General features: G+C 41.7%; 1 protein-coding gene across 1 annotated transcript in view; it reads right to left on the reverse strand.

Moving 5' to 3' along the window:
- The window catches only part of LOC131249266 (probable disease resistance protein At5g63020), a 31,492-nt gene extending 23,593 nt beyond the window's left edge, over window positions 1-7,899 (reverse strand). Inside the window, exons 1-2 of the mRNA XM_058249918.1 lie at window positions 7,806-7,899; window positions 7,594-7,637 (exon numbers count right to left, since the gene is read on the reverse strand). The gene's annotated coding sequence lies outside the window, so the exon portion shown is untranslated. The remainder of the gene's footprint in view (window positions 1-7,593; window positions 7,638-7,805) is intronic.
- Between the last annotated feature and the right edge of the window lie 288 nt (window positions 7,900-8,187).

The raw sequence follows: 8,187 nt of genomic DNA on the forward strand, positions 1-8,187 counted from the left end.
GATTGTACGTGAGGTCATAGGTCCACTATATGTTTAGCCCTATGTAGGCCACTCCTTGGGAGCAATGTTGGTTAGATGTCCACATTGATGGGCAATGATGGTTGGATGTCCACATGGTGACCTTCCCTTAGGCCTTATTAGGCCCATTCTCATCATTCCCTCAGTGGTTAACCCAAATAAGTAGGCCCCATTCGCCGTAAACGGATGGCTCCATGCTATCGGATTTGATATAACTACGTCGAGTGCTGATCTTTATACTATAGTTGATTGGCTGATCATCTATGAACCCCGCTTTGTTTATCTGCTGATTATCAGTGTCATTGTCGTGACTGATTGCCGACTCTGATTATCGACCGATTCCGATTGCCGATTAGTGATCGATGCTGATATCATGACCGATTGCCGATTTCGATTAATGTGATCGATTTGCCGACTCTGATTATCGATCGATCCCGATTGTCGTGGTCGATTGTCGATTCCAATTGACGTGATCGATTTGCCAACTCTGATTATCGATCGATCCCGATTGTCGTGGCCAATTGCCGATTTTTATTATCGTGACCGATTTACCGACTTTAATTATCGATCGATCTCGATTGTCGATTCCGATTGTCATGACCAATTTGCCGACTCTGATTATCGATCGATCCCGATTGTCGTGGCCGATTGCCGATTTTGATTGACGTGACCGATTTGTCGACTCTGATTATCGATCGATCCCGATTGTCGTGGCCGATTGTCGATTCCGATTGACGTGACCGATTTGCCGACTCTGATTATCGATCGATCCCGATTGTCGTGGCTAATTGCCGATTCCTATTAACGTGACCGATTTACCGACTCTGATTATCGATCGATCCCGATTGTGGTGGCCGATTGCCGATTCCGATTAACGTGACCGATTTGTCGACTCTGATTATCGATCGATCCCGATTGTCGTGACCGATTTGCCGATTCTGATTATCGATCGATCCCGATTGTCAAGGCCAAGTATCGAGGCCAACTCCAATTGTCGAGGCCGAGTTCGAGTGTCGATTTCGATTATCGAGGTCGATTTTAATTGTCGAGGCCGATTGTCGAGACCTATATGATGTATATGTGACTCGTGGTTGAGGCCCATTGTGATGTATAGTCGACCCGTGTTTTAAGCCTAATGTGATGAATATGAGGTCTATGTGATGAGGCCCATTGTGACGCATTTGAGGGTCGGGCGATGAAGCCCATTGTGATGTATGTTAGGGGCCCATGTGAAAGGCCCATCGTGATGTGTATTAAGCTCCTGAGTGAGGCCCATGGTATTGTTTATCAGGCCGTTTGTGAGGCCATGGGTCCACTATATGTTAAGCTCTATGTGGGCCATTCTTTGGGGGCAATGTTGGTTAAATGTCCACATTGTCGAGGCCGATTGTTGATGCAGGTTATTGATACCGATTATGAGTATGTGGCAGCATAACATCATGATACATGCTCATACACATCATCTGCATGCTGTTATAAGATATGATTGACCATTACATATGTCATTGGACATGTTGTTATGAGACTCCCTGATAGGCGGAGATTATTTTACATGAGTGCATGGTATGTGTAGTATGGATGCATGACTGGATTGTATGACTCATACATCTTGCATTGTGCGTTGAGATTACTATACGCCCTAGCGACATCAGGGCCATAGCCTCCACAGGCATATCGTAGATGGCCAGATGGGACACTGAAAATCTGTTCTAGCATCGGACTGCCATAGATGACCTTAGGTGAAAATTCCTAAACTCTCTTGGTACCAGAGGACGCCCCAACGTCGAGACCGAGTGGATACATGAGCGCTCGAGTACCGAATACCAGGAGGCCGCGTCTCACACTGTGTCGTGGTCGATTGGGAGGGGGCGTGGCCTTACCAGCTCGAGCGTAGGGGGCATACCTAGGCTGAGTTTGATCAGCTCGTGAATGGGTCCGCTATCGACGTGCCGGATAGGTATTGACAGATTATTGGCCAGGCGGATAGTGATGTTTCTTACGCTCACTTGGACTGTGCGGCTGGGAGAGCAACAGTGCCATTTGGAGTGTACTAAACCCCGGTGATGATCCCAGAGATAAACAGTACTAATATGTGGACTCATTAAGCAGGAGTTGCATACTCATTCATTCATTATCCACTCGGGTTGGTGGTGCGCAACTATTTGTTACGTGTACCTTTGTAATGGCCAGGATTTTGGCTGGGGCGTGCGACTAACCTGAGATCAGGAGTTTACCACGTTGAGTCTGACTATCTAAATTTAGGTATGAGACTGGTTTGGATAGAAGTCATTTGTGGTGGACCCCGTAGCCTGTGATACTACGTACTATCATCCTGACTTCACACTCCAGCTTGGTCATTTCATTCGCATCGCATATTGTATTGCATCCTCAGCACATAGTATTTGGCTTACTATTCCACATTGCATAGTTGATGTATATTGCTTCCTTAGTATATGATATTGGTTTATTATATTTTTGCATCGCATAGCCTGGATAAGGCTGATGGTATTTATGGGTCTATCAGCATGTCTTCGCATTGCTCTGATATTTTATGATTTATGAACTTGCCAACATTTCTGATATCATATGATTTATGGGCTTGTTAGTATTTTCACTTACTCTGATTACTCTGATATTACTTACTTGGCACTTACCTTGTGCATATACTTACACCACCCTTTAAGCTTTCTATAAGCTTATGCATGTTAGATGCGTGCAGGTGATGTTAGGTTGCAGTAGCGTGGAGCTTGGAGCATGTAGCTAACTTTTAGAGCTTTAATTTTGACATATGTATTTTCCCTTTTAGGATTGTATTCAAAGTTTATATTAGTAGATATGTGATGATGATGTTGCCTTTGTGATTTAGGTAAACTTGTGGTTATACTTCTTACAAGATAAATATACGTTGGAAAATCCTCCTCGTAGGATCCTAGGATCGGAACCTGACATATAGGCGTTGGGAGCCGAGAATAGGGTACTACGGAGGCTGTTGACACAGAATTCGGCGATCAGGATTCCTGTGAATCTGATTTTCAGGTTTGGGGCGTGACATTGGGCCGCCTTTGAGGAAGTGTTAACATATACGAAATAGACGTTGAAGTCGCTTGGGAGAGAGTGTTGTTTAGAAAGAGCATGCATCATGTCATATCTTCATATGCGCATTTAACAAGAGTATTTAGAAATTATTTGATTTCTTATTTTATCATTACCTACGTTGATTAAGTTGATAACGTGTGTAACTTAGAACTATTAGAACCACTGATTTAGTTAGTCACTCCCATATGGGACGGTGTTTTAAAACACCAATCAAGCGATATTATCGATGCAAGTATTATTAAGATCTCAAACAGGTAGGCTTAGAGTGGCTTATACTACCGACGTTATGTTTTAGAGGATTTAACCAAACCGAAAACTTTTCACTTTAATCATTTTGGGTATATATATTGTGGCTTATATAATTCCCATTTGGGCAGACACCATAGTTAAATTGTACTTTGATGATTAGCCTTATATTTATTTATTTTTGTTATCTTTATCTCGTTTTGGGCCCGCTAATTTAAATTGTGTTACTCTGATTGTTTGTGGGTGAAATGAATGTGAATCAAAACGAGGTCACACATGCATTTTTATTTGATTTAAACCCAGAAACTCGGGACCGGGGTCTCTGTACTCGAGTGCCGATTTTTGAGGCGTGACAACTGCTTACAACTCAAGCTCATATATCGACCATTTCTTTTGGGTTTCGCTTAACTTCTCACTGTAAAAGGCCATTGGCCTTCCTTCATTTGATAAGACTCATCCAACTCTGACATATGAGGGGTCACAGTCAACCGTAAATAGCTTGTCTATATTAGGAAGAACCAAGATTAGTGTTGTGGACAATCGATGCTTGAGTTAACAAAGCTCTTGTCAATCTCATCAGTCCACTAAAATAACCATTTTTCATGTAATCAGTAATAGGTGCAACTATAGTGCCAAAATTTCATACGAATCTACGATAGAATGTCGCTGACCTGTGAAAACTCCTAACTTCATGAATGTTCGTCAGAATTGGTCATTCCTTGATGGCTCGCACCTTTTCAACATATGCACAGATGCCCATGGACGTCACGACAAATCCTAAGAACAAAAAGTTGTTCATTAAAAAACTACATTTCTTCAAGTTGAGGTACAACTTGTTAACTACCAAGACTTGTGGTACCTGCATGAGATATTCCACATGCTCCGTCTTACCTTGGCTATATATCAGGATATCATCAAAACATACTATCATAAACCGACTAATGAATGGCTTCAACACTCGATTCATCAAGCGCATAAAAGTGCTCAGTGTGTTCGATAGACCAAAGGGCATGACCAACCCTTCCTTGGTTTTGAACATCATTTTTTACTCATCAGCAGGCTGGATGCGATTCTAATTGTACCTGCTCCTTATATCTAGTTTAGAAAACACGTTAGCACTTTCAAGCATATCAAGCATGCGTCCAACCGCAGTATCAGGAACCGATATTTAATGGTAATCTTATTTAATTGTCTGACTGTCGACATACATGCGTCAGTCCCATCTTTCTTCGGCATTAATAAAGCTGATACAACGCATGAGCTCATGCTCCCTTTTAAAAGACCCTTATGGATCAATTCCTCCACCTGACTTTGAAGTATCTTACACTCTTTTGGACTCATCCGATATGAGAGTGGTTGGGCAAGCCAGCATGTAATGTTAGATATTGTCCCACATTAGGAATATTCATCAGGTAACTCTTCGAGCCATATTTATTTAAATTCATTCAGCGATGTCCTTAAACTTGGAGGAATGTCTAAGGGCTCCAATTCCTCGATCTTTACTACCATAGCGTACACCTCATCGGTTTCCTTGGATTTCTCCACGAAATTCCAAATGGTTAAGAGGGAACTCCCTTCCAATTTAGAAGGATCAAGGTAGTTCTCTGGTACCACGGGGGCAAGGATCGTCTTGCGACCTTCCTTGACGAAGACATATACATTGTCTCGTCCTCAATGGATTGTATCACAATCTGATTGCTATGGTCAAATGAGTAACATATGACATGCATTCATGTCGACCACATCACAAGGTACTTGATCTTTATAATTCATACTAATTGAAAACGAGACAATGCATTGTTCAGTTACCTTCGTCTTGTTCACCTTTTTTATCCATCCAATTGAGTATGGGGAATGATGTTTTGTCGTATGTAGCCATAACTTGTTCACCATCACCTTTAAGACGATATTCTCGTTACTGCTATTGTATATGATTACATCATATACCTTGTCATTGATGGTACACGGTGTGCGGAATATATTGTGTTGTTACGAGTGGACCTCCTTCCTTAGTGTGTACAATAACCAGCTCATGACCTAGGATTCACCATGATCATCGACAACCATTCTTTGTCACCAGCTCCTTCTTCAGTGGATTGTTCATTCTTATCAAATCCAGGGCCTTCTTTCGCTGCCTCACCTTCAACACCCTCTTCGTTAATGGTTAAGTGGGCCGCAGGGCGTTGAGGACAGGTGTTCGATAAGTGGTCTGGTTAGCCACAATAGAAACACTGGTTGGGCCTTGGCTATCCATAAGGATTTGGAATCCTTCTCGGACTCGCTACTGTGGGCGCTGCACGTTGAGGCCTAGATGGACTACTCTCACAATTTGTGGTTGTAGGAGTTGAGGATACCTTCCCACTAGTTCCTTTCATTTGGTCAGGGCCAATCCTGCGTGGGACTCGAGTTGAAGGATAAGGCCGAGAAGGGACTCTTGTAAGGTGCATTTTTGCCCTACCTGCCAATTGAACCGCTTCATCTACGGTCCCGACCGGATGCATTTGAACTTTGTCCTAAATTATCGATCGTAAACCGCCTATGAATGGAGTTAACTTTTATGATTCGGTCTCTGACAAATCATTCAACGTTTCCAACTGCTGGAATTCTTCGGTGTAACTTGTGACGATTCGATTTCCTTGTTGGTAAATTTGGTATTGCTAGAACAACACCTGCTTATAATCATTGGGGAGGAATTGTATCGAAGAAGGCGTCTTATCCACAGCCATGATCAGATGGGTGCCTTGTTCTATCGGGCACATGAGAGTTGTAATTGTTCCTACCATGCAGAAGCACCGAATTTCAATTTTTACGCAACCAACTTCACTTTTTTTTTCTTTTGGCTCGTCCATGTAATCAAAACTACTCTACTTTGACTAACAAATCGAGGAAGTCTTCTATTAGCATAAGCCATTAAAATTGGAAAGTTTAGCCTTACCTCAATAGTCTCTTTCAACACGTATAATCAATCGTCTCCATGGACCGAACATCGCGTAACGACGCCACCGACGTCCTCGTCGCTAGAGCTCGACTCATCTGGGATAGCCCTGTGATTTACCTTCAAAAGTGCTTTACGGAAAACGGAGTTGTGCTGTACAATTATCAGAGGCGGCTGAATGTCACTTTGGGCTCGTGGTGGAATTAACGCATCTACAATATGATCGAGGGTTACCTGCATTCATTGCATAGTTAACTGACTCTTTTAATGTAATGCTTCCATTCTTTCCGATAGATAACGAATCCCTGAATTACTGTTCACAGGATTTTAGTCCATTCGATCGTTAGTTGCTATCGGCCTGAGGGGAGTCATTGCTCTGATAGCACTTGGCGCAAGGAGGGACATGATGAAGTAGATCACTATCTTCCTCAAGGGATAACTATTCTGAATTCAAAGAGCTCTTTGAACTCCTCACGAAGCTTCCTTGAATCCACAAGGGATAAAAGCAAGAATAATTTCTAATAAATTCCAAATAACTTGACTGATGATTAAAAAAAAAAGGTACTCTAACCTATGATAGAGCTTTAGAACTCTTAACTCAAATACCCTAAAAACGTGAGTCACCATAAATAGTAAACTTACTATTTATAGATGACCTCTGTTCCTATTCATGGTTTTCAGACAAAAATAGTAAGTGTCCAATTTGGCCCAACCATGTTAGAAAATTCCATTTTATGTTGGGCACGAGTTCTATAACTCAAAGGATCAAAAGTTACACTCAAATTAAAACTTACTACTTATAGTAAAGGTGAAATTAAACGGGACTTTTGACTGTCATTTTGATAGAATCTTGCAAATACAGTGTGGGCAACCTAGCTTAGTGGGATTGGTTGGCTTAAATAGATTCTCGTACTCCAAAATCACGTATAATATGTTGAAAAACTCATCCTGATTTGTGAGATGCAACTGATTTAAGGTCCCAACAGTCTGGATCGTTTCTGCCTTCAATTGGGCCTTCTTTAGTCCATCTTTACCATGAAAGTGTCTTCGGCCCACTCTACCTTATATTTGGATGGATTTTAGATGAGTTTTCATTATCCTCAGGGTGTGGCACACCTGTTGGTTAGATCCATCTGATTTTTGGGATACCTAATCATCATGGTGTCCTACACCAATTTGTTTTCCATCAAAACATTAGTGTTGGATTAGGTAGATCTATATCAAATCATTTCTGCTTTCAAAAAAAAAAAAAAAAAGGGGAGAGAGAGGCATAAAAAGAAGAGGAAAGGAAGATATACCCAGCTGAAGTCTCTCTTTCAATGCTTCCAAAGCAACTCTTTTTCTGTGGAAAGGAATGTACAGAGGTATTATACGAAACTCAAAACTCGGTGTGGGTTTGTTGCACCAAATTTCATGATAAAAAATGATATTTGGTGCAGCCAAACGACCATTAAAATGAAAGAAAATAGAAAGAGAGAAGATAAAATAAAAAAAAAAGGTTAGAGCGTACAAAAATGAACCGTGATTATGCAAATTAGCTGGAACGATGGTGATGATGATGGCTTTTATTTGTGAAACGATGGTTCCCTGAAATTTCTTGCTGGGTAAAGGCAATGTGAGTCAACTTTGGTTTATGGGGGAGACTTATTGTTGACTTCTAGTTAGTCGCGACGGACCAAAGGACGGTTTGGTTAGTGACGCTGCCACCAGCCAGTGGCTAGTGGTCGGTGCTATGTGGACCCCACCATGATGTATGTGTTTTATCCACGCCGTCCATCTATTTTGAAAGATAATTTTAGGGCTCTAACCCAAAAATGAGATAGATAAAAATCTCAGGTGGACCACACCATGGGAAAACAGTAGTGATTGAATTTCCAGCATTGAAAACCTCC

Source organism: Magnolia sinica, chromosome 6, assembly GCF_029962835.1.
Source record: "Magnolia sinica isolate HGM2019 chromosome 6, MsV1, whole genome shotgun sequence".
In the NCBI taxonomy this organism is placed as follows: domain Eukaryota; kingdom Viridiplantae; phylum Streptophyta; class Magnoliopsida; order Magnoliales; family Magnoliaceae; genus Magnolia; species Magnolia sinica.